Raw genomic sequence first — 25578 nt, 5'->3', positions numbered from 1 at the left:
ACTCAGTGTGGTTTTCAAAAGGGCGCTGTGCTGTTGGGAGTGTAGCCTGCTGTTAAAGCACTTGCCAGGCAAGCCCCATGATCAAGGTTTTATCCCCCCTAGCACCGCAAAAACAGAACAAAAAGATTCATCTGGATCTGAGAACCCTAAAGCTCCCTGCTTGGGCCTGTGTGAGTGAGGGTGACATAAACCAGGGCAAGGGATAAAGGAAAAGGGGCTCACTTGTCCCTCTGTTTCTTTATTCAATAGGCACTATTTGGGGAACCAGTGAACCCTAGGTACAGAGGATCTAGCAGTGACTCGGGAGGCCTGTCCACACAGGATAGGCAGACCAATGGGTGAGGCAGTCGTGTAACACTGGGTGGGTGGACCACCTACGGAACCAGAGTCTAATGGTAACATCTTGACATCCGCCCTCCTTGGCATGACCAGCCTTGGGGGTGGCTGGTTTCTTCCAGTCTCTGTCTGGGTTTGTACTGCCTGGCTTCCCTGGGGAACAGGCCAAGAGCCTTGTGAGGACACTCGGTGTTGGCAGGACAGGAGCATCCCAGCGGATGAGCCATAGGGGTGCCCATTTGGAAAATCAGAGGGCTGGATGCCACTGGAATTAAATTTAAATGGTTAAAAGGGAGGACAAACCTAGAGTTTACTGCTGGGAGGATCCATGAAAGAGCAAGCCAGGACACAGGGTGACGATTACTTCAGCCCCCAGAGGAGTGCACTGTTTTCTGGGGCTGTCATGTAGAGAGATATGAGGGTTCTGAGAGGTAGGTAAAGGTCAAAGATGGGACTATAGATGAAGTGAACACCTTTCTTCCACACCACAGGATGCCTGCCCGCCCACTAGGGACCCACATCACTTCATCCCCGTAGGTGGATTGCGAGGAACCAAGCCTGACTTTAATCATTCTATCAGGAGATGGGGGTGGGGCGAGAAGCCAAGGGCAGACAATAGGGCTGGTACGGACAGGCTTGTCTTGCTCTTCCTATCTACTTTACCATCTATAGAGAGAAAAAAAGGAGACACCAGCTGGCCTTTGCGCCCCGAAGACAAGGGGGGAAGGTAATATTCGTAGTAGAGGTCAGAACCCTAGGGACAAGGCTTCAAGCCCTGAACCTTGATGAGCTTATGTGGGAAGCCAAGGACTCGTTTCTCCTCTTCTCTGATGTGGACCGTATAGGACATAAACTGCAGGGTTACTCCAACAGCTTCCCAGATGCTGACGATGCAAAGATCCAGAAGCTGCAGATCCTGTCTGACATCACTGGGGAAGTGGAGACCAGAGCTGGGATTGAGCAGATCCGAGCCCAGGCTGAGGAGATTTGAGCCCAGGTCGAGCTGACCAGAGCACAAGCCAAGGAAAGTCAAGCTGTGAGAGAGGAGGGCAAAGCTAAGGATCAGAACGAAGTTCAGGCCATAGAGAGCCAAGACAAGGCCAAAGGAGACTGTGATAAACAGAAAAGCCAGGGGGAGCCCAGACCCAGAAGGTTTTGGGACAAATCCTGCTTGTCTTAAGGAAGTTGAAGCAAATTTGTAACGCCTTTGTTCAGTTACTTGAGTCACTCAAGGCAATAAAACCCATCTTTCCTCTTTATCCAGATTCATGAGATGCATCCCAACAGGGGCAGGCAGAGGAGGCCAGGAGGAGGCTGGACACCGGGGTTGCCTGGCTGTCGCCTGCTTTCTGAACCCGAGGAACTTGAATTGTGACAGGAGATGACAACAGGCTGCTGAGCCGCTGAAGGAAAACAGGTGCCACGGGCTGGGAGGGGGTGGGGCAGGGCCAGCATCTTACAGATGGCCGGAGCTGTGATCAGTGGCAGGCCTGTTCCTCTGTGGATCTTTGCATTTGGTGGCCTTTGCATCATCCCTCAGTGGCTGTCTCTTCATCTCACTAACTTTAATTTGTAGTGGGTTGTTCTTCTCGAAGGGTGAAATCAGCTTAAAATGAAGACACATAGCAGGTTCAGAGATCTACAGCTGAGCTTTCTGTGAGAAGTGAGCCCCAGGCCCCAGAACCTTTGTTGAAGACACTTCTCTCTTCCAGGAGGTTAGTGGTCTCATTGACTAGAGGGGCGCTGATGTCTCAGGAAGGGCACTTCACAGTTTGGACAGACTCAGCGCAGGCAGCCTTGGTCTAGACAACAACCAGTGGAAACATTCCAGAGAGCTTTCGAGAGCAATGGGGGTTGTGAAATGGAGTCTACACATCTCAGGCATAGCCTATGCTCTGCTCTGCCCAGCTAGCCCAGGCTGGACAATGAGTCCCTCTTCCCTTTGCCGGTTTTCTCTACCCTCGTTGTCCAGGAGTCTGTTTAGAATGACGCGGTTTCCTTCTGGATTCTGAAGTGGTCCTCCCAGCTGCCCTCCCACCCCCAAGTTGTCTATCTTACTAAGTGGCTTTCCTAAGGTGAGAAGGCCGCCCCTGCTTGGACTTTCAGGCCTCTCCAGGACCAACCAGACGTCCCTTAGCACAAGGCTCCTGCCGCCCTCCAGGCTGATCCTAATGGTGTGCACCTGTATTTCCAGCACTCAGGAGGTTGAGGCCGGAATATCAGGAGTTCAAGCTCATCCTCCACCACATATTGAGTTTGAGGTGGCCTTGATTGCATAAGACCCTCTAAATAATTTAAGAAAAAAACAAACAAATAAAGTCTTCTAAAATCTAGCTTGTCCCATGCTCTGTGGTCCTGATCTTGGACCCCAAAATTCTCCCAGGCTCAGCCAGTCCCTTGCGTCACACAGCCGCTACTCAGATGGTTCTTTTCTTGAATATTCTTCAGTTTTCACATGAGAAACTTCTATCCACCCTTTGGGGTCCAGTTAAATAAGCCCTTAGGGATCCTCTGTGACTTTTTTGTTTGTTTTTTGTTTTTTTCTTTTTCGAGACAGGGTTTCTCTGTGGTTTTGGAGCCTGTCCTGGAACTAGCTCTTATAGACCAGGCTGGTCTCGAACTCACAGAGATCTGCCTGCCTCTGCCTCCCAAGTGCTGGGATTAAAGGCTTGCGCCACCACTGCCCGGCTCTCTGTGACTTTTTTAAAGCCACCCTTTTTTCTCAGCCCTCCCATGGGGATCTGCACCCCTTCTTTTCTCTTTACTCCTCTCTCTCCTGCCGTAATGGGGGCCACACAGCTAATCTTTGCCCTCTACTCTCTTCAGTCCTGTGTGTCCATGTGGGGCTCTGGGTTTGCAGATCTCTGCAAGCAGGGATCCGTATCTCTGAGGTATTTTGTTCTTTGAGGCCTGGCCAAGACAAGGTCCATGTATAAGATGGTGTGCCAAATGTTCTAAATGATAAAGCTGGAACTGCATACATAGCTAAGGCAGTGGCTTATGGGAGTCAAGGAAGCACAGCGGCTGTGCTTCACACCTGCAGAGGCAAGTGGATTTCTGAGCTTGAGACCAGTCAGGTCTATAGAGTGAATTCTGGGGCAGCCAAGGTTACATAGAGGAACTATCTCTAAAATAAAAATAAATAAATAAATAAATGAAAAACAAAAGAAAAGTACAGAAGAGAAGAGAAAGAGAAGCAAGGTTTCATGTTGCCCAGACCGCCACAAATTCTACTGTGTAGTCAAGGTTGACTTAGAATTCCTGACCAGATTTACGTTGCCAACTGAGGGAAGGGTTAGCTAATGAGACGGCTAATAATACAGGGGTTTGTCTTGCTTGTTTCCTTGTTTTTATAGACACGGTCTCACTCTGTAGCCCTTGCTGGCCTGGAACTCACAGAGATCTACCTGCCCTGTCTCCTGAGTGCCAGAAATAAGGTATGTGTACCGTGCCTGGAACCAATCTTTGAATATAACAAATAGCAGTAAATGTTTTGACAATTCACAAAGCGATGCCGTCCCAAGCTTATGTCCCAGTCAAACCTAACATCAGTTGTTTAAGCCACGATCATGCTCTGTAATCCTAGTCCTTAGGAAACTGAGGCAGGAGGATCAAAGTAAGATAGAGGTTAGCCTGGGCTACATAATTAGATCCTGTCTCATACACCAGAAAAACTAGCAGTAGAGTGTGCTGGGCCTGACAGTCTGGCAGCAAGTGCTTCTGCTGTTCTTTGAGGATGGTCCCTCATGGACAGTTTTCCATGTTAGGGCACACACTTTTGATTTTCTACTATTCAGTGAGTACCCTTCTAAAAGACGGAACTCAAGAGCAGCTGAGTGGGCTACTCCAGCCACAGGGATGGTATTGTTGTCCCAGGTAGGTGAGAACGTTTGCTTAGCTCTCTTGAAGTGTGTGTGGGGGGAGATAGAGAGAGAGAAAGAGAGACAGAGACACAAGAGAAGAGAAAGAGACAGAGACAGACAGACAGACAGATAGACAGACAGACACACACACACACAGAGAACACCCCAAGTCTTGGCAATGAAGAAAATATTGATTATTCTCAAAGAAGGACATCTGTTAGCCTGACCCTAAAAACTCCTAAGATGGATTAGGATAGCATTCATACACATGTGCATGAGTTGTCTATGTATGTGATATGTATATGGGGTGTGTATGATAAATGGGTGCATATGTGTGGTATGTGTATATGTGATATAGTGAATATGGTAAATGGGTGTGTATGTGGGATGTGTGGATGGCAAATGGGTATGTATGTTAGGCATGTGTGGTGTGTGGTATATGGTGTGTGTGTGTGTATGTGATGTGTGGATGTGGTATATGGTGTGTATGTGGTGTGTATGTGATGTATATATGGGGTGTCTGTATATGTGGTGTGTTAGGGTATGGTGTGTGTGTGTATGTAGTATATATATGAAGTGTATGTTTATGTGGTGTGTGTGTGATATCTGATGTGTGCATAGTGTGGTATCAGTGTGTGTATGTATGCGATATGTATGTGTGGTATGTATATGTGTGTGTATATGAGATGTGTGTATATGTGGAGTGTATATGGGATATTTATGCATGTGGTCTAGTATACGTGTGTGTGTGTGTGGTGTGGTATGAGTATATGGATGTTCGTGTATATAGAATGTATGTTTATGTGATGTGGTGTGTATATATGGGGAGTGTATGTGGTATGTGTGTGATGTGGTATGTAAATGTGTGTGTGATGTGTGCATGTGTGCACGTGTTGAAGGACTTACACAAGCTGAGCAGGTGTGCAGCACAGCCGCTGTGCTTCCTTGACTCTCCTTGGTGCTGGAATTAAGGGGCCTTGACTCTTGTTCCAACAGCACCCTCCTTCTCCTACCTGCACTTTCCCTTAGAGCCATTGGCAGAGTGTCTGAACACACTTTGGGGAAAAAAGGCTTTACTGATGGTGAGGTGGACCGATGGTCACACAGGGGGACAAGAGCTGGGTCCCAAGTGCGAAGTTCTCCAGCTCCACATGGTCAGCCTCAGTCACAGCCTGACTGGATGGAAAGGAGGCAGTGTGTGTCCTGGTTTTCTTTAGAGAGCGGCTGCGGGGACGACAGCAGGCAGGAACAGGGTGACACTGAGCGGCAATAGCTCTGTTTGAGAAAACTCTCGGGGAGGTAAGAGCAAGCAAAGGGGAAGCGACGGCAGTTCCAGCCGTATCTGCTTAGACTCGGGTATAAATAGATGCTTACGCCATTTCTGCTGAGCCAGAAATGCTAACCTCATTCAGGGACTTTGAGCAGACAGAGAAATGTTTTCTGGTGAAGGAACGCTTCCCCGCCCCCACTCTCACAACTGGAAGTACCGCATCTCCTTACCCAAACTCCCCGAAGGTCAGGACTTGGGTCGGGACACTTCAGTCACGGTCCCTTCCGGCTTGTGCATCATAAATGGTAGTCACTTTGGAAAACGGTTGCCTAGCTTCTTAGGGAATGAAGTATCCATTACAGCAGTGAGGAGGTGGAGGCAGGAGGGTGGACTTCCAGGCCAGCGGGAGCTACACAGCAAGACCTTGTCTCAAAACAAAAACAAAAACATGCAAACAACCGAGTGGTGGTGGATAACACCAAGGAAACCGCCTCCCAGATGTGACCGAACTGATGCCCACACGGACTCGCAGAGACAGCAGCAGCATTCACAAGACCTGCACAGGTTCAAGACAGACGGGTCACAGCACCGAGACAGGGAGGGGGACACACGCTCTCGCTGCTAACCTAGGAGCTACCTGTACGATACCCGCCAGCAGAGGGGACATCACTGGGTATATCAACCACACTCTGGGGTAAGCCCCCGTGCCCGTGAGTAGGCAGGTGGCCAACACAAAGCGAACTCAGTGGTATGTCTATGGACTTTTTGGTTCACTTTGCTTTGTTTTCACATGTTTTATTCTATTGGTCTTTTGCCTGTTAGTGTTGCTTTTCATTTTTATGGAGTCTCTGGGGTTTTTTGTTTTGTTTTGTTTTGTTGAAAGAGAGAAAGAACATAAAGTTGGGGAGGAGCTGAGGAAAGGGAAAAGCCCTAAAAAATGTACTGTATGAAAAAATTTTAAGCACCCAGGAGGCAGAGGCTGGCAGATTTTTGTGAGTTCAAGGCCAGCCTGGTCTACAAGGGCTAGTTTCAGGACAGGCTCTAAAGCCACAGAGAAACCCTGTTTTGAAAAACCAGAAAAAAAAAATTAATGGACAAGTGGTGGTGGTGCACACCTTTAATCCCAGCCCTGGGGAGGCAGAGGCAGGTGGATCTCCATGAGTTTGGGGTCAACCTGGTCTTCAAAGTGAGTTCTAGAACAGTCTGGACTACACAGAGAAACCCTGTCTTGAAAAAATATCAATCAATCAATCAATCAAACAAACAAACAAACAAACAAAGCCCGGGTCTTGGTGGTGCACACCTTTAATCCCAGCACTCAGGAAGGAGGCAGAGGCAGGCGGATCTCTGTGAGTTCAAAGCCAGCCTGGTCTACAAGAACTAGTTCCAGGACAGGAACCAAAGCTACAGAGAAACCCTGTCTCAAAACATCAAAAACAAAGTACTGTACCAAGGACTGTGTGTGGTATGAGGTTCTGGTTTGATCCTAAGAGAGAGAGAGAGAGAGAGACAGACAGACAGACAGACAGACAGACACAACCAGAGAGACAGAAGAACCACAAACACACCATGCCATAGGATTTACCTGCCCTACTTTTGTTACTAACATAACAAGTACATGCATAAAGGCTCATATGCAAAAATTCTTAGACATTTTGTTCACTACAAACCAGAAACAACCGGAACATCTAAACACAGGAGAACGGATAACAAATATGATAGGACCCTAAAGTGGAATATTACTCTACCATTGAAGAACTTCTGATATTTGCAATGCTGGGGCTGACACTCAGGTGCACTATGGTGGACATGAAACATAAGAGCTGATCTGTCATCAGCCTGGTTGCCTGGGGTGGGGGTGGGGAATTACTAAGGAGGGGGCATGAGGGAAGCTGGTAGGGTGCTGCAAAGACTCTGCACCTTCATTCACATGGCATGGCACCCACACGTGTCTCTGTCATTGGTCAGCATGCCTCAAATGTAAGTTAGACCTCAAGAAAGCAGATTTAATAAAAGCATCCCTAAGCAGGTGGTGGTAGCACATACCTGCAGCTCCAGAACTTGGGAGACTAAGTCTGAAGGATTGCCACTAGTTCAATGCCATCCTGGACTACATAGTGAATTCCAACCAACCAGAGAGCTTTCCTTCCCAAAAACCTGGGTGAGGGCAACAGAGCTGCCCCACATCAGGGTGGCTCAGGCCAACACCTTCCCAGAAAACCCAATCAAAGACCAGGGACATCTCCCTCAAGGCTGGGCGATAATGCCAGGCTGGAAAAACAGGCAGCCTGGAAAAGGCCCCTCTCCACCCGGATCCTTCAGAGGCTGGAATTTCTGGCTGAACAAGAAGGCCTGGGCCAGTCCCCAGGGGCAGGTTCTCCTCGGCTCTGGGCAGTGTGCCCAGCCACCCCTCACACAGGCGGCAGCTCACTGCCTAAGCAAGACTGGAGTGCCTGGGGAAAGGTGCCCATAGTCCCGCTGGGATAGCAGAGGAGGCCGCAGAGAGAGGCAGCCCTGAGCCACCCCATCTTCAGTCACTAGCTCCAGCTGATAAAGCAGCCTGCAGTAGACAGTAGCGAGACGCCAATCTGTCCAGTCACTGGGACCTTAACTCTGAGTGGGGCTGGCTTTGCAGCCCCCAGAGAGGGCCAGGAAGGCAGAGTCAGGCCAGGGCTGAGCTGTGTACTTTGAACTCTTGGCCCAGTGCTCTTTCCTCCTCACAGCCAGGCTCCCAGAGGCTGGGCAGCACTGTTAGCAGAGCTAGTTCTGAAGAAACAGAGGGGAAGCCCACACGGAGGGGAAATGGGTGGGGAATATGAAGAAAACCCAGAAGGCTGACCCCAGGTGTGGGTCCCCCTGATGGCAGAGAGACCTGCAGAGGGCCCGATAGAGTTTGGCCACAGGAGTCCTTGGGGTTCCCAGGAGCCCCTTCGGTCTGGCTCTGCTTTCACTCTGTGTAAGCACTCCCCCGTCCCTGGTGTCACCTGCACCTGTTTTCCTGCCTTGCTCAATCTCTCCATTCACAGGCTGTGTGTTCCCAGGGGTCCCGCTCTCTTATCTCCCAGGCGGCTGTTGGCCACAGCCTGAAAAATACAAAATTAGTTAACTCTTCCTTTTCCTCAATCTTCGACACAGCCCAGAGCCAGGGCTCAGGACCTCTGGGGTCTGGCCCATTTTTGCTAGGGGACCCCTGCCTAACTTCGTCACCTGCCTTACATCTCATTTATAAAAAGAAACAATTTTCTATTTTTTTTTCTATACTGGGTATTGACCTGAGGGCCTCGAACTTGCTAGACAAGATCTCTAGTAAAGAGTTATATCCTCAGCCCTCTCCTTTGTTGTTTTGTTTGTTTGCTAGCCTTGGAGATAGGGTCTTACGTAGCCTCGGCTAACCCCAAACTGGTTACGTACTGGAAGATGACCTTGAACTCCTGATTCTCCTGCTTCCAAATGCTGGTCTTGGAGAAATCGCCCAACACACATCTCTTCAGCTCTGTCTTTGAGACAGGATCTCACTAAGTTGCCCAGTCAGGCTTTGAACATGAAATCCTCCTGCCTCAGCTTCCTGAGTAGCCGGGATTATAGGCTTTATTACATTCTGCCTTTGGAACACACACACACACACACACACACACACACACACACACACACACACACTCCATGTCTCAACATTTCAGGGCCATCAGGTAACACTCATCTAATAATTATGAACTTGTAAGCTGGTTTGGTAGGAAAGCAATCTGGCTGAAGTTGCTGAACCAATTTTCATGGTCTGATTTCACACGAAACAGAATCCTGAATTAACAATCACTGAAGTGTACATTTACCATGTTCCCTGTTAAAATTCCAGGAAAGAACTTGACATTTTACGTTCCGTTTCTATTAGGCTCTTACAAAGATAAGGGCAGCTCCTCCTCTTCACCACAGGCCTGGGGCGGGAAGTGGGGATTTAGGATTGGGTGGTCTTTGAGATCCCTCTTGGGCAGAGCCTGAAAGCTGAACTAGAAAATAAAAGTGATCTCCTGAATTGAGAGGAGTTAGCAGGCCCATTGGTCAACCAGCGTCAGGCCCAAGCTCGGACCTCCCGTCTCTGCTGCTGTAGTAGAAAATGGCTTACCCAGATGATCCTGGCCCCCATCACCTCCAAGCCTCCATGCTCCTCACCTGCCAGCTCAGCCACAGTTAAGAAAAGATGAAGAGCTAATGGCTGTAGGAGCAGGAAGGAACATAGTCTGGGTGCTGGGGGCTGAAGCAGGTCCCTTGGCGAGAAAGCCAGAGGCAAACAGACCGTAGCGCCACTGGTCTGACGAGTGTAAAGCAAAGGTCCTTTAGTCTACCCTCAAGACATGCTTTCATTCTACAGGTGGGTAAACTGAGGCCCTAGAGTGTCAATTTCCCGCCATTCTCTCTTTGTTCTTTGACAACCCTGGGTCTCATTAACCAAAGCAAGCGTCCTAGGTAGGACAGGGCAAAGCTGGGTTTCTAGTCTGCTTTGCCTAGAAACTCCCAGGTCTGGGGTTTGTGTCCACTGAGTGGCCTGGACAGCCTTTCCAATCTAATGCATCCTTTCCCTCTGGGTGGGGTCCCCAGCCTTGCATCTTGACCATCAATCACTCAGGCTGTGCGTTTGACCCAGGGATCAAGCACAAACATACACCCCTACACACACACACACACACACACACACACACACACACACACAGAGCCCCTCAAAGGTGGGCTTCCAGGTCCTCAGACTGATTCCTGTCACCTCCACCTAGCCAGTGCTACTTCATTTTCAGGATACAGACCTCATAGCCTCCTGAACCTCAGGTCAGCCCTCAGGTCCACCATCTCTCATTCATGAGCTGGAGCCAGAGGAGGCTCCATCACAGCCTCCTGGTAACTTCAGTGTGTGGGAGTCAGAATGGGGAAGAAGCAGAGGATCACTTAAGTTCTAGGGGGGAAAGAATGGGGGCACCTTTCCTCAGGCTGAGCCCTTCATTTCACAGGTGAAAAAAAATTGAGACCCAGGAATAGAAAAGACCTTTCTTAAGATCACCCAACAGTCAGAAGCAAGTGGTATGTTTGGGGGACAGTAATTCTCTCTATGCCTTCTGGTCACCACATCGAAGCCACATGGAGCTCCTTATACTAAACTTGTACACACATGTACATGCGCACACACACACACACACGTCACACTTTGCACCTTTCTCTGTGCACCCACAGTCAGCTTCACCTCATCTGCCCCTGCCCCCACCGTCCCTGGTGCTGCCCAGACCCATCCCAGATGCCACCTCCTTCAAGCAAACCCTCTCCGCAAGGTCCCCTTTGCACCGCCCTTCACATTGCCCAGGCTGGGTTAGTATTACCCTCTGATACCTCCTTCAGGAAGGCGGAGTTCAGATCTCCAAGAGCAGCCTGGTCTATGCCTAGCCTGTCTCAGATGTCCAGCAGGTATTTCTGGAAAGAATTATCATTGTGTATATACTGTCATTATGAATGGCCGGGATTGACAGGCTGTCACTTGAGTCAGCCACCACGCTCAGCAGACTATTCTGACACCCGCGTCCACACATCATAGCAAGCTGAGCACGGGCCCCATGTCACAGACAAGGGGAAAAGCAGTTGGCCCCTTGTGTCTGGGAGAGGGCAGCGTTAGCACTGAGTGACCTCTGTGTTGATGAGCTGAGGAGCACATCGGGGTGATTCCTCCAGTCTAAAGGACCTAGTGTCCCAGAGCCTGAGGATTACTCCCCTCCAGGCCCCTGCCTCATCCAGAGGCTGCCCTGCTGGTTTGCAGTCCCAGCATGGCCAGGTGACAAGCGTTCTCTGCTGGCTGCCTGCCACAGGAACACAAAGTACCTTTACACACAGTCTCTCTTTGTCCCCTGCTGGCGAGTGCAGAGAGGACAGGCCAAGGGCAAGGTGTTAAGGTGGCAGCTGCTTCTCTTGCCCGTGTAGCCTGCTCTCTTTCACTTGGGGCTTCCTACTGGCACCCCATCCCGAGGCTGAAGGCCGGACAGGAAGTGCAGGCCAGACAGGGTGTGTAACCCTCTCCTAACCCAGAGAAACATGCAAGAGGAGTTTAAGGCTTTGTGAGGAAAGTTGGGACAACCGTGGGGTTCTCCTTGCTCATGAAGTCTGGGTTCCCTACAGCTAGTCTTCATAAGAATTTGAGAAGCTTTAATCTCATGTCCCTTAATCAAGACACATTGAAGCCAGTTGTGGGGGCATACATCGTTGATCCCAGCACTTCTGAAACAGAGGCAGGTGGATCTATGTGAGTTGAAGGAGAGACCGATCTACATAGTGTGTTCTGAGCCAGTGACACAGTGAGACCCTATCCCCAACCCTCCACAAAAAGCCAGGTAGTGGTGGCACAGGCCTTTAATCCCAGCACTTGGAAAGTAGAGGCAGGCGGATCTCTGTGAGTTCGAGGCCAGCCTGGTTTACAAGAGCTAGTTCCAGGACAGCTAGGACTGTTACACAGAGGAACTCTGTCTGGAAAAGCCAAAAATAGGAGGAAGAGGAGGAGGAGGAGGAGGAGAAGGAGAGGAGGAGGAGGAGGAGGAGGAAGAGGAAGAGGAAGAGGAAGAGGAAGAGGAAGAGGAAGAAGAAGAAGAAGAAGAAGAAGAAGAAGAAGAAGAAGAAGAAGAAGAAGAAGAAGAAATTATTCATTGGGAGATATAGGAGCTGGCTTGCTGTAGTCCCAGCATTCAGGAGGCTGAGGCAGAAGAATCGCTATGAGTTTCAGATGTGTATCTAGAAGTCAACTGACAACCTTATCAGAGGCAGGATTGCATAGCGAGACTCCACCTCAAAACCAAATGAGACCAAAGGACTCATTGGAAAGGTAGGCTCCCTTGCCCCTTTTCTTTCCATGAGTCAAGTCCTTGACCCAGATGCTTGGGCTACCAATGTGTCAACTCTGCTTCCACCCTTGTTCCCCGCTGAGAAGGGGACAGGAGCTCACCCCGTGTATCCAACTGTCACTGATAGCAGCTTGTTTGATTCTTGGGAGGATTCGAACACTTCTCCCCACTTCCTAGATGAAGACACCATGGCACACAGGAGACCACACAGGCGCCTCAAGTGTGAGCGACTGGCATTTGAACTTTGGTACTGATTGCTGCAGAACCAATTTCCTTGGGATCCCTCTCTCCAGCCTCTACAGTCCATGTCTCTCCAGGGAAACCCACAGCCCAACACCCCGTTGTGGTCAACTGTCTGGCACTGGCGTGTCCCCAGAGTATGGAGAACATAATAATACTGGTCAGGGCCAGCCGGGGACATGGCAAGAGGCAGGCTACACAGCTGTGGCTTCATCCTGATCTGTCACTGAGGGCCACACAGCCATCTGAAACCATCTGTTTTAGTTTGCCTGTCTTTGCTGGTTCTGAGTCAGGATCTCACATAGTCTGGGCTGGCCTTGAACTCACTTTAACTGAGGCCAGCCTCAGAGTCCTAAACATCCTTTTTCCACCTCCCAGGTACCACAATTACAGGCATGCGCCACCACCTGTTGGAGTCATTCTTTGTGTGGTTGGTTTTGGGGTTTCCCCTCCATTCCTGGGGATTCTGATGAAAATTAGCCGCTCATCAGATCACAGGATTTTGCATAGCTGTGCAGGGCAGGCAGACAGTAAGAGCTTGTTGTTGGCCTGTGGTCTGGGGTGGGGATGTCGGGAAGGGCGGAGTGTAACGATGAAGAAATGACCCAGAAACCCACAGGAAACTTCATCAGAGACCCACGGAAGTAACACCACGAGAAGAGAAAAACTTCTCGATTTTGGCTGACTACAGGCAACAATAATCACCAGCATTTACAGAAATGGCTTTGAGTCCCCACCTAACTCCCACGAAGCCCGGCCATGAGTAGGATCTCATTAGCTGTGTGTCGGATGAACTCAGATGTTTTACATGATGAAAACTGTGAACTCCCTGCACCGATGTTCATTCCTCCTTGTCTGTTCTTTCTGGAGCGCAGATGTCTGTTGACAACTTTTCCACAATTAGAAAGCGTATTCCCAGCTAGTGTTGCTGTGAAATTCAGTTACCTTGAGATTGGCTAGGTTGCAGGGAGGGCTCCAGGGCTTCCGGGCAGCTCACAGCTCTGGATATACAAAGGGCAAAAGACAGACTGGGTGACAATCTTTAAAAGACAAAACAAAACAAAAAACTTGGTACTTTTTTATTACTTGAGTACCAAACTATGTACATCTGTATTATTTTTGTGACACATGGGTGCACACACACACACACATAAATGTCTGCTAGGGAGCGGCACCTATTGTCTTATTTTTATTTTTGCCGCAGTACATTGAAATCCCCCAAATTGTTACAACCTAGATTCTATTTCCCCCCAGAGGAGAAACAGTTGCTACTGCTGCTCGCACTAAGGACATGGCATTTTTCTCCTCATCCTCCATGCTCCCCGCCCGCACCTGCCCTACATGGGAGAAGTGGCCGGCTGATAGCTTCCAGCTGCTAGGGAGATGGCAGATGAACATTTCCAATAGGGAAATGTTGTGCCTTGCCAGCTCAGGGGAAGAAAATAATCGGCTAGAACAGCAAAGCCTGGGCAATGGAGCAAGGCAGAGAGGAGGGAGAGATCCCCCAGTGTTGGCATCTCCCATGATGTCAAGGCAGAGTCACTGTGCCCCAGAGGCTCGAGCCCTCTGGCAGTTCCTTGTCTCTGCAGGGGCAGCCATATATGCCTTTCCTGGAAGAGAGCCCTGTACCCACAGAGGATCCACCCAAGACCAAATGGTGTGGAGGCCCAGGAGGACACCCAGCTTCAACATTCAGTTTTGAATGAAGAAAATGTGGGCCAACAGATTCCCCTCTCATATGCCCGGAAAGAAAACCTGGACGGTCTAGGAAAGGTCTCGCATGACCCTGGTTCCCAGGTCTGTGTAGGCCAAAAGCCAGAAGGTGAGGATTAAGGTGAGACCACCTCTTCCCCCAGCCTTCTGGCCACTGTAATAAGGCCTAAGACAAGTCTGTTTATATAATGTAAACTACATATATAATGGACAGTTTGTTAATAGCTGTTATTTTTTAAGTAAAAATTAAAACAGGTAAAATTATTTTTAGGGACTTTTGTTTCCCCAGGACAATGAATGCAAAAATAATGAGCTCCTTTACGTATTTATTTTGTATGAATCTCCCATACCTTGTATGCACAATGTTCTCAGGCCAGGGCCGTAGGTGAGTGATAGGTACTTACGTAGCATATGGGGAGTCTTGAGTCCAATCCTAGGAACCACAACAAATTATCAAATATTAAAACCATTCTCTCTGTATCCCTCAGCTTGCTAAGTCCTTTCCCAACACCAATGGCCACATTTGGCTCAGGGCTGCCACACTGGACAGAACCCATCTAGAACTTTCCTTGTAGTCTGCCTGCCACTCCTCACAGAGGAGATTATTTGTCCTGCTCTGACCTATTTGTCTTTGCCAGAAGCAGGAGCAAGGCATCCCTTGGGCCTGGGTAACCACCGTCTTTCCTCGTTGGCCTGTAAGAAAGGTCAGAGCCTCAGGGTCTCAGAAAGCCCCGCCATTCTGCTGGCTGTGTGACTGAACCCCACTGTATAAACCACGGAGAGAGGAGCTGCAGGACTGAGGGAAGAGGCCGGGACCTATCCCAGCTCCTGTATAGACAACTCACCCAGCAGGCCTGCAGTATAGACGGAAAAACTAAGAACAATCCACATAGCCTCAGCACCACTAACCCAGCCTGCCTGCCTGTCTGTCTGCCTTCCCCTTAACATGGTCTCAAAGTAGCCCAGGCTGACCTCAAACTCTCCCTGTAGCCAACGGTAACCTTGAACTCCTGACCCTTGCGGTTTCGCCTTTTCGGTGCTGGGACTACAAGCTGCCTGTCATGAAGCCCGGTTAATGCCGTGCTGGGGATCAAACCCAGGGCGTCACACTTGCTAAGCAAGCATTCTGCCCACTGAGGCACTGGCCAGCCCTGCGGCTCACATGTTCACCCATCATTCTTAAACTTCTAGAAGAACAATGGTAGAACAGAGCCCTTTGAACTGTGGGTAAGAGAAAGTAGGACTCAATCCCAAGGTCCAATTCTGTTGTCAATATTTAGAATTTTGACTGAAAGAGCCCTAGTGGGGGTACAGCAAAGTACTGCCATTAGCAGGTTTGTGGTTGTCTGATAGATTCCTCTGTACTTTGCTCTAGATCAGAGATACTTTACCATTTAAGTGTATCAATATGATCCTGCCTCAGGCACGCAATTTTTCTTTAAATGTAGCAAAATGTAACCGCCCCCCATGTACACACATTTAATAAACCTTGTGTCTCCCTACCTTTTGGGGGGTCCTGGAGAGGACCAGAGCCCAATAGTAAACACTGTGCCTTAGGGGTCAAGGTGAGTCTGGGTGGGGAGACTGTCCACAGCTCACCTGGCCAGGTACCGGCTGGTCAGTCCTGCCTCTGGGTCCCACCCACAGCTGTTGACTACAGGTGAAGGAAGTCCTTTCTCTCTCCGCCTTGTTGGTCTTTGCCTTCTCACCTGGTGAACTAACTGATCTGGGCTCATCCGGCCAAGTTTGTAGGGTTCACCACCCACACCCTTTTTATTTTAGGCAAGAATTTCTGTGATGCAGACTGGCCTAACACTTCCTATATAGCCAAGGACGGCCTTAAACCTCTAGAGGATTCTGCTGTCTTCCCCTCTGGAGTGCTGGGATTAAAGGCAAAGTAGCACTGGATTGATTCCCCGTAGCTTTATGTGGTGCTGGGTATCAAACCCAAGGCTTCCTGCATACCAGGCAGTCACTTACCAGTTGGGCCACATCTAGCCCAACTCCTTTTAAATGTGTGTTTCCTCTAAATCTTAATTCTGCCCCTTTGAGTCACTTCTCCCCATACTACCCTGGAGGCCAGGGTCACTGTGCAGGGGCAGGGCAGGGAGGGAAAGGGGTTGAGAGGCTGAGGGAGGACATTCACGCACCAGGTCCCACTGGGCTATTTTACCCCAGCAAACAGGTCCTGTTGGTTTGACATTTGAAGAGTTTGGCACCGGTTCCCATAGGTTGGTTAAATGGTAACTTGTCTTGGTGACAAGGAATGTGGCACCAGCTTGGACACAGTTCAGTGGCCCCAGCTCACGCTATGAGCACAGGTGGTATTTCTTTCTCATCTCGATTTATTTTGGCTCTCTTTTCTTGTGGTGTGTGTATGCTCAAGTGAGTGTGTGTGTGCACGCGCACATGCACAGGCATGTGCTCATTCCCACACACGTGGAGGTCAATGGAAGATGTTTTGTGCCTGCTCCATCACTCTCAGCTTTTGTCCCCTTGGGCAGAGTCCTTCGTTGAGCCCAGCACTAGAGGCTTTTCTAATTTTTTCTGTTTATCTATCTATCTATCTATCTATCTATCTATCTATCTATCTATCTATCTATCTATCTATCTACCTATCTATCATCTATCTATCTATCTATCTATCTATCATCTATCTATCATCTATCTATCTATCAATTTATCATCTATCTATCTATCTATCTATCTATCTATCTATCTAATCTTTTTGGTTCTTCAAGACAGGGTTTCTCTGTGTAACGGCCCTGGTTGTCCTGGAATTCATTTGTAGACCAGGCTGGACTTGAACTCACAGAGATCCGCCTTCTTCTGCCTCCCGAGTGCTGGAATTAAAAGGTGTGCTCCACCACCATCCTCCCAGACATTTTTCTTTCTTTATTTATTTATTTACTTTTAGTCCCCAGGCTTTCCTGGCAAAAAGGGGCACTTCTCTCCCCTGAGCCATCTCACCCGTTGCTTCTTTTCTTTATTTGAAGCAGTCTCAGTAAGTACCCAGGCTGCCCTGTGTAGCCCAGGCTGGCAATCCTCCTGCCTCTGGGGTTACAGGCGTGAGCCACCAGCATTCTGTATTCTGTCCCTCCCCCAGAGTTTCCCCTTTCATTGCCTGCCTAGCCAGGCGAGGAAGAGCAAGGAAGACTGACCACTTAATGACAGAGCACAAGCACCAAAGGCCTTGCCTTGTGTGATTTCTTAACTGAGAGCTGCTATGCCCATTTTACAGGAGGCACAACCGAGGCGGAGAGTTGTGAGGTCACTCTCTGAGTCATTCAGACCTGGCTAAACATGACTGAGCCGGAAATTGAACAGTCTAGGGCAGAACCTGGGGCTTCCCCTGATGTTGGAGACAAGTTCTGGCTTCCAAACAGCAAATGTTCTTGGTGGGGCCTGGGCTACGGTCACATGCCAAACAAGAGTCAAGTGTCCCTCTGTTCTGCACCCCAGGGCCTCATCACCTCCCACCCAATGTCCTAAGAGACAGGACATCCTTTAGTAGACAAAGGAAGACAATGGGGGGGGGCTTTGTGCCAAGTGTCACAGAAGGTCAGCCCCGGAGACATGTCTGGACACAAAACCCAAATTTCCTTTTTTTTATTTTTCTTTTTTTATTTGTGGCTGGGCAGTGGTGGCTCATGCCTTTAATCCCAGCACTAAGGAGGCAGAGGCAGAGGCAGGCAGATCTCTGAGTCTGAGGCCAGCCTGGTCTACAGAGTAAGTTCCAGGATAGCCAGGGCTACACCAGGAAACCCTGTCTTGAAAACCATGCATATATCGTGTGTGTGGGTGCACACATGCTCATACACAAGTCTCAGTGTATACACACGGGTCTCAGTGTACACACACAAATCTCAGTGTACACACATGGGTCTCAGTGTACACACACGGGTCTCAGTGTACACACACGGGTCTCATGTACACACATGGGTCTCAGTGTACACACACGGGTCTTAGTGTACAACTCTGCAGAGCCAGCTCTCTCCTTCTGCCTCATGTGGACTCAGGGCCTTAAGCTTGGGTTGCCAGGCTTACACAGCAAGCATTTTACCTGCCGGACCATCTCTCTGACCCCACTCCTGTGTTTTTGAGACAGGATGTCGTGCAGCCCTGGCTCTCCTGGAACTCACTGTAGCTGAGGATGACCCTGAGTTAGCTTTCTGATCCTCCTGCCTCCACCTCCTCAGGGCTTGGATAACATACTACATGGTGCTGAAAACTAAACCCAGGACTTTATGCATGCTAAACCAGCGCTCAACCCAGGGCTTCACGTGTGCTAGTCAAGCACTCTAGGGACGGTGTTACAATCTCCTCCCACCTCCTCTCCCTTCCTCTCTCCTCTTTTTCTTCTTTTCTTTTCTTTTCGGGGGAGGGGGATGACACACACATGTGTGAGCCACAGAGGATTTGGGGAAGTCAGAGGACAGCTTGCAGGAGTTGGTTCTCTGCTTCCACCATGTGGGGCCCAGGGTTCAAACCCATTCCAAGGATCCAGCTCCCCACGGATCCTTGTACCAACCTCTGTAGCAGGCACCTTGACTTGCTGAGCCAGCTCTCCAGTCCCTCCTTTCCTTCCTTTCTCCTCCTTTCCCTTTCTCTTTTTCATTTTTTTCCCTCATCCCCATACATCTCAACCTGGACTCAAACCTGAGGGCTTCCCGCCTTGGTCTCTACTCTCCAGTTATAGGGGTGTGCTGCCATACTAGGCGTGGGATGCCTTTTCTGAACTACAGAGCCACTTGGAGAGTAAGCAACCTGTCTGGACCCAGTCCTATAGTGAAGTGAAAGGGAGGAAGGCTGCCATGCCAGGTGAGCAGAGGACTTTATCCCTGGCACCTTGAGACTTAGAGATGAAGGTGCTAACCCCCCCATCCCCAGACAATGAGCCCTGAGGCACCTGGGAAGGTAATGCTTGATACACTCATCAGCTAGGCCTGGTCACCTTGGTTCCCTCAGAGACCCAGCCGTGACTCACTTTCCTTCTTGATCCCCTGACAACAATACTACCTTCCTCGGTGGGTCTTGAGAAGGAGCAATAACTTAATGTGTGTGAAAGAGCCCTGGGTGGGGCCTGGCACACACTGGGTACTGGGCAGCTCTGCCCGTGCCTCTCTGATTCTCTGTCAGCCTCAGAGGAGCAGGTGACCTAGGATTCCCCATGAGAGACAGGGCATGCGTCTTTCCCTGTGGGGCCTCTGGATGCCATGCTGGCTGGCAGTGTCTTTACTGAAGGATTTTCAGAGGCCAGTGGGAGGTGGATCCAGGGTCACGGGGAGGTTGAGCCAAGGACAGCTGCCCACAGCAGGCCGCAGCCTGGCCCTCACTATCCTGCGAGCTGATTTGGTTGCCATGTGAGACCTTGTTATGTAAATCAGCATGGGGTAAGTTCACTCAAGCCTCAGAAATAGGAATTTCTCCACCTACCCCCACCCCGTGGTTTTTAACCAGCTCCAGGTGCGTGGCAAGGCCAGAGCAGGTGGCCTGAGAGAGAAATGTTGGGCTCTCCCCCCAGATGTGTTCACGGCGAGGTTACCAGGCCCCACACACCTGGAGCCACCTGTCTGAGGGTGGAGACACAAGGTCCATTACACTATGAGTGGAGGGCCTCCCGCTGCCTTTGACCCAATTCCTCCCTCTCTGAGACAAAGGGAAAGAGTGCGGCTGACTTCCAGAGTCCAAGGCTTGACTACCATCTTTATGGGTTCAGTTAGTTCTGGGAGGCAGCCAGCACTCCCTTCTGCTGAGAGAAAGAGAGTGAGTGTGTCTCAGGTGTGCAAAGTGTGCTTTTGGGGTCTCGGCAGGGAATTCCTGCACATGAGACTTCTAGTTTTACTATCCTCCTGTGACTGCTTCCTCCAGGGCACTCAGTGGGTGACTCTGCCACCTCCAGGACCCTGGACTGAAGCCACCTTTATAGAACCGGTTTGAAACCAAACAATGCCAGCTGAACCAGAGGTCTCCATGGGTCAAGAAGGGCAAAGGCTGAGGTACCAGGGCACACCATGATACCTAGCTAGGGAGCTCATCCTTGCCTAACAGGGGGCTAGAAGATGACCAATGGGCTGTGAAGGACTGGGGAGCTGGTGTCTTTCCTCACCCTGGAGGTAAAGAAGGGGCTCCCGTGTGGGTCGGGTGGAGGGAAAACAGAACAACTTCTACAACATTCTGGATGTTTGTGTTGGGGCGGGGTGTTCTAGAGTAAATGGCTGCCTTCAACCCCAGGTATCCTCTCCCCTAGAGGGACCTGAGGAGGGGGTGGCTCTGGGTAGAAACTGAGGAGAAAGGCAGAAAGGGGGTCAGGCCCAGGCTCAGTTGGTAGAGGGCTTGCCTAGCATGCATGAAGCCCTGGGTTCTAGTCCCAGCACTGCATACATTGGGTCTAGTGACTCAGCTGAAATCCCAGTACTGGGGAGGTAGAAGAGGGAGGTCAGGAGTTCAAGGTCACTACCCCTGGCTACACAGTGAGTTCAAGGCCACCCTGAGCTCTAAATAAAACAGAAAGGCAGCAACCTTACAGATCCTTACAGATGAACAATTTGAGGAGGTCCCAACCCCTATGAGGACAAATCTAAGGGACAAAATCAGGTGGCAGGAGTGAACTGATCAACAGACAGCTCGGTGGGCATTTGAATCTATCTAGACTTGACCCCACCTACGTGACTGAGGACCTGGGGGCCCTCACCACCATTTGTACTGAGGTAGGGAGGGATGGGGATCCTAGTCAGAATTTGGGATGGCATGTGGCCTAGGGAACCTTCTGGATATGCATGTGCAGAGGAAGCCGCTTGGCCTTTCTGCTCCCTTTGCCTGGCACACACCTCAGGCAGACTCCAGACTTGCTGACCTCAGAAAGCCCCGCCCCTCCGGCCTTGTGCTTCTGACTACTTATTTCCTACAGAAGACTCAGGGTTTCGCCCACTATGGAGGGAGCAGAGGTGGGCTCCACCCAGGGGCCCACCCAAAGGCCACAGGGCACCCTTGTTCACATTCCTGTGCCCTGGTAGTGTAATGGATGCACTAGGACCCGGCACACTTTCCTTCTGGGTCTGGAACCAAAGGTGAAAAACCAGAAAAGCTCTGACCACCATCCAGCCCCTAAAGTCCTCCATCTTTGGCTCTCCACACCGCATTCCACCCCTTCTTCCCCGGTAACGGAGAGGCAAGGATAAGTCCATGGATAATTGTGACTTCTCCCCCACCAAGGGATAGACCACCGAGGAGCCCAGCAGTCAAGAGCCCAGTCTGCCATCCCATTTCCCTGGAAATCGTTTGAAGTTGCCAGCCCAGGAAAACGTCACAATGCCCCCTCCCCAACATCCTCAAGCTCCCCCCACTCCCTGCCCCCTCCCCCTCCCCGCGTCTGCATAGTATGCACGTTTTTCCCCCCACCCTCACTTAAGCGCCCTTTGTAGGTGGGGCGACTGACGAGCTCTCCTGGTAAGCCAAGGGCAGGCCTGGGTTTGGAATCCTGGGCCGGCCCTCCTACTCCAGCCTTGCAGAGTCCCAGATGGCCTTTCTCCAGAGCTCTGCAGTGTGAACACCCAGGCGCCTCCATTCAGGGCCTGACTCTGTAGCCAGACGAGTCTAGTGATGTCATCGTTGCCATGGAAACCCTCCCCAGGCGTCAGGCAGGACCAACCTCCCCTGTGCAGTTTCCCTTTGTGTGGACTTTGCAATGCGTTGCCAAGGCAGTGAGGCCTGCTGGGTGAGTTGGCACAGGGCAGGGAAGGCAGACAAAACCCCACACTGCATCTCAGCAACCACACTCACAACATGAGAGAGGGGGGCTCCAGGCGGCGCTCCCCGGTCTGGGTGGGGTGTGCAGTGAGGAGGGGGGGATGGAGACCTGTTCAGAACCCCATTGAGTATTGCTAGTGGGGTCCTGCCACCTGGATCTGCTGGGCCTGGATCTTGTGAAAGGGGCAGATCTGCTTGGCAGGGGGTGGGGAGGAATCGGTGGTTTGGCGGTTTGAGTGTGCCCATCATTCTGAGAAACACATTAGCTGTGATTGGCTGTCTGGGCTCTCAGACTCCTCACAGCTACTCTGGGGAAGGGGACAGAAGAAATGGGGTGCCTTTTGTGCTTTAGGTTTTGTTTGGGGTTGTGGTTTGGGATTTGGGTGTCCTTAAAACACTGTGTAGCTGAAGTTGAACTGAAATCTCCTGTCTCACCTCCAGTGTGCTAGGGTTGCGGGTGTGCGCTGCTATCCCTGGCTTGTTTATTTATTTGTATTTCTTATTGTTGATAAACCTCCTTTTACAGTGGAAGACACCCAAATGCACCACAATGCTCCAGCTTGCCCATGGTCACCAACTTGAGCCTAACACAGTCTAGATTCAAAATGGGGGTGGAGGGTGGGGGTTTTCAAGATCCTACCCAGTGCCTTCCTCAGTCTGGATTGGTCCCACAGCCTGGAACCTGTTGGTTTTAAAGAATGAATACTATAGCACCTTTGTAGAGGGATCCTGCTGTCTACCTAGCCCCAAACTACTGAGATCTAAATGAGGCTTTAGCCAAGGAAGAATCACAATCTGCCCCTCCCTCTTGACAGCCTACATAGGCTCCAAAAACTATTGGCCAGTAAGGACAGCCAGTGTCCTGGCCAAAGTCTACCGGGCCACCACCATCACCACCACAACCTTCAAGCCACACCCTCTTTTGTCCTTCCTGCACCAGGGGCCTCTTCGTTCCTTCCTCACTTAAAAGGTTCCTTGTTCCTTCCCTCTGACTGTGGCTAGGTGATCCTTGACTTAGAGCATCAGATTTCCCCTCCCCCTATGCCCCTGTTCTTAGAAGTCTTCAGGAAGAAACTTAATGACCTTTGCTGGCAAACTGGCCAAGCCTTCTGCTTACAGCTGAAGACCGTGGCCTTCCTGGGTCCACCCCCAGCCTTTCTGCTTTCTCTGTCACCTTCAGGCTTCAAGGCTACCTTCCTCTTAACTTCCCAGAGGGCCAAAGCTCTTCAATCTTGTGGGCTAGGCTGCCTGTTCAGGCTGGGAGGAGACTGAGACCCTGGAAGACCTGCCGTGCTGGGGCTCGGCTCTTCTTTCTCCACCTGTGTGACTCTGTTGAAGGTCAACAAAGTCAAGTGACGGAAGATGAAGGCTGACCTCACAGCAGGATGCCAGAAATGGTTGTGGGGTGATTGGTTCTGTGGCTCTCAGGCTGTCCTTGGTTCGCCGACAACCGGACGGCATGTGGCCTAGCCATGCCCCACCTCGGCCTGTCATTCTTTCATGAAGTAGGGATTTCCTTTCATTTGTACTATGAAGGCTTCTTTTTTTCCTTCCAAAGGTTCCAAACGAGCCAAAAAGGGTGAAGGGGAAGGTATGAAGACCAGACAACTCATCAAGATATCCACCCATACAGCAGCGAGGGAAACAGCTTCAGAGCTACCGGCAACTGTGGTCAGCGCCAGTCCAGCTCCTGGCACTGGGACAAACGCCTTTGTTCCATTTCCCAAACTTCCTGTACTTTAAGACTGTGTTTTGGTAACAGAGAATCCCAAGGAATGCTAGCTCTCCTCTTAAGGGCGCGAGGCTTCCAGCCTACAGGAAGGCAGGCTGGTGCGGAGGTCAGGTGACCATCAAGACCGGTGAAAAGTGCCCCAGTGAGGCAACCAGAGCTCAGAGGCCTGGCCCTGCACCCCCTGGAGACTCAGATCCCAGTGAGAAAGTCCAGGCTGATCAATAGGCCTCAGGGTGATGAAGGGGGAGCCTCGTACAGGCCTTTGAACCTCCTCTTTGGCACAGCAAGCCTGGGAAGCCCAGATTGTCCATAAGGGGTGGAGTAGCCCTGTGAGCTGGCTTAGCTGGCCCTCAGTTTAGTCATCTGGAAATGGGGACAGAATACCCCTTACACAGGCGACTGGGAGGGAGGATGTCTACTTATTATTGTGTGTGTGTGTGTGTTTTTAAAGGATCTTGTTATATAACCCGGATTGGCGTGGAACTCACTCTGCAGCCCAAGCTGGCATTGGGTTTTCAATCCTCCTGCCTCAGTCTGCTGAGATTATAGACATCCACCACCACATCTGGCTCTGTTAAGGGAATTAAATGCCCTTAAGCCTCTAGCAGATCATGCCCTGCACAGACGAGGGGTGGGGAGCAGAAAAAGCTGTGTAAAGTCAGACAACTGCTCAGCCCTGGCTCTTACAGACTGGGGAATCCACTCCACACCAACGGGACTGGTAAGATCTCCCGTGTCGGAGCTCTCTCTGATCCAAAGTTCTGGCACTGGAAACCTGTGGCGTTCTGGATTCTGGACTGTGAGGATCCCTCAGGGGCCCAGACTATGGAAACTGTCACAATCTGTCCTGCCACAGCCAAGCAGCAGCCTGCGGGAGCGAGATGGATTATGGCTTTGTGGGGAATCAGATGGCTAAAAAGCCTGTGAAGGTCACAAGAGACCCATGTGGGCTGCAGTTTCCCTTCTAAATGTTAGCATTGACCTTAATAAAATAACACCTGTGCATGTCTATTGGGGACCTTTTGTGGACTGATTTCTTCAAAGGGTTTAATGATAGGAACCAGGGACCCTTTGGGTGACCCTAGGTGGCACTAGGCAGGTGGTACCAGGTTATGTATTCTGACTAGCCGGATCTGCCCACAGAAGCATTCTCAGGTCCCTCCCAGTGGATCTATCTGAGCTTTGGTCCCATCTGAGGCAAGGGGTCTTGCCAGCAATAAGGAGAGAGCCTGTAGGAGGCAGAGGGTGACCACTGGGTCCTGGACTAGAATGGTAAGTATCTGCCTAAAGCTTTGTGTTTGGGATTGAGGGGTGTGCTGTGTGGGGCATTTGCAAAGCATTCCCCCCCCCCCCACCCAGGGAAAGTCTGTAGAGGTCAGGGCATCTTGTCCTCACTTGCATTTGATTGCTTTTTTTCCAGACAGGGTTTCTCTCTGTAGCCCTAACTGTCCTGGCACTCACTCTGTAGACCAGGCTGGCCTTGTACTCAGAGACTCACCTGCCTCTGCCTCCATGGGCAGCTTTGTCTTTAACCAACCAGGAGCCAGGCCTGGTAGAGAGGGTCATTTAGCAAAACGTGGAGCTGTGGCTTTCTTAGTCCTGATCCCACGGAGACTAAGCCGCAGCCCTGAGAGCTGGGCTCTCCGTAAAAGCACGTTTCTCCAGGCACTGCCTCCTCTATAGTCTCTCCGAGGAGCTGGTGGAATTTCTTCCCTCTATAATTTGTATTACTTGCTTGCTTGTTTTCAAATAGGGTCTTGCTATATGAAAAATGCAATGTTTGTGTTTGTGGATATGGTTAAATTGCTCTCCAATAAC

At 50.5% G+C, this 25578-nt stretch overlaps 1 long non-coding RNA gene across 1 annotated transcript; it reads left to right on the top strand.

Annotated features, from left to right (window-relative positions):
* Positions 1 to 1604: 1604 nt before the first annotated feature.
* On the top strand, positions 1605 to 24769 carry LOC130878031 (uncharacterized). Its single transcript, XR_009057425.1, has 2 exons — positions 1605 to 1753; positions 23587 to 24769. It is a non-coding gene; the product is annotated as an uncharacterized LOC130878031 (long non-coding RNA).
* Positions 24770 to 25578: the final 809 nt, after the last annotated feature.

The sequence above is a fragment of the Chionomys nivalis genome, chromosome 7 (assembly GCF_950005125.1).
Source record: "Chionomys nivalis chromosome 7, mChiNiv1.1, whole genome shotgun sequence".
NCBI classification, from domain to species: domain Eukaryota; kingdom Metazoa; phylum Chordata; class Mammalia; order Rodentia; family Cricetidae; genus Chionomys; species Chionomys nivalis.
Note: the sequence above shows the minus strand (reverse complement) of the source record. Positions and strands in the feature narration are given on the sequence as shown.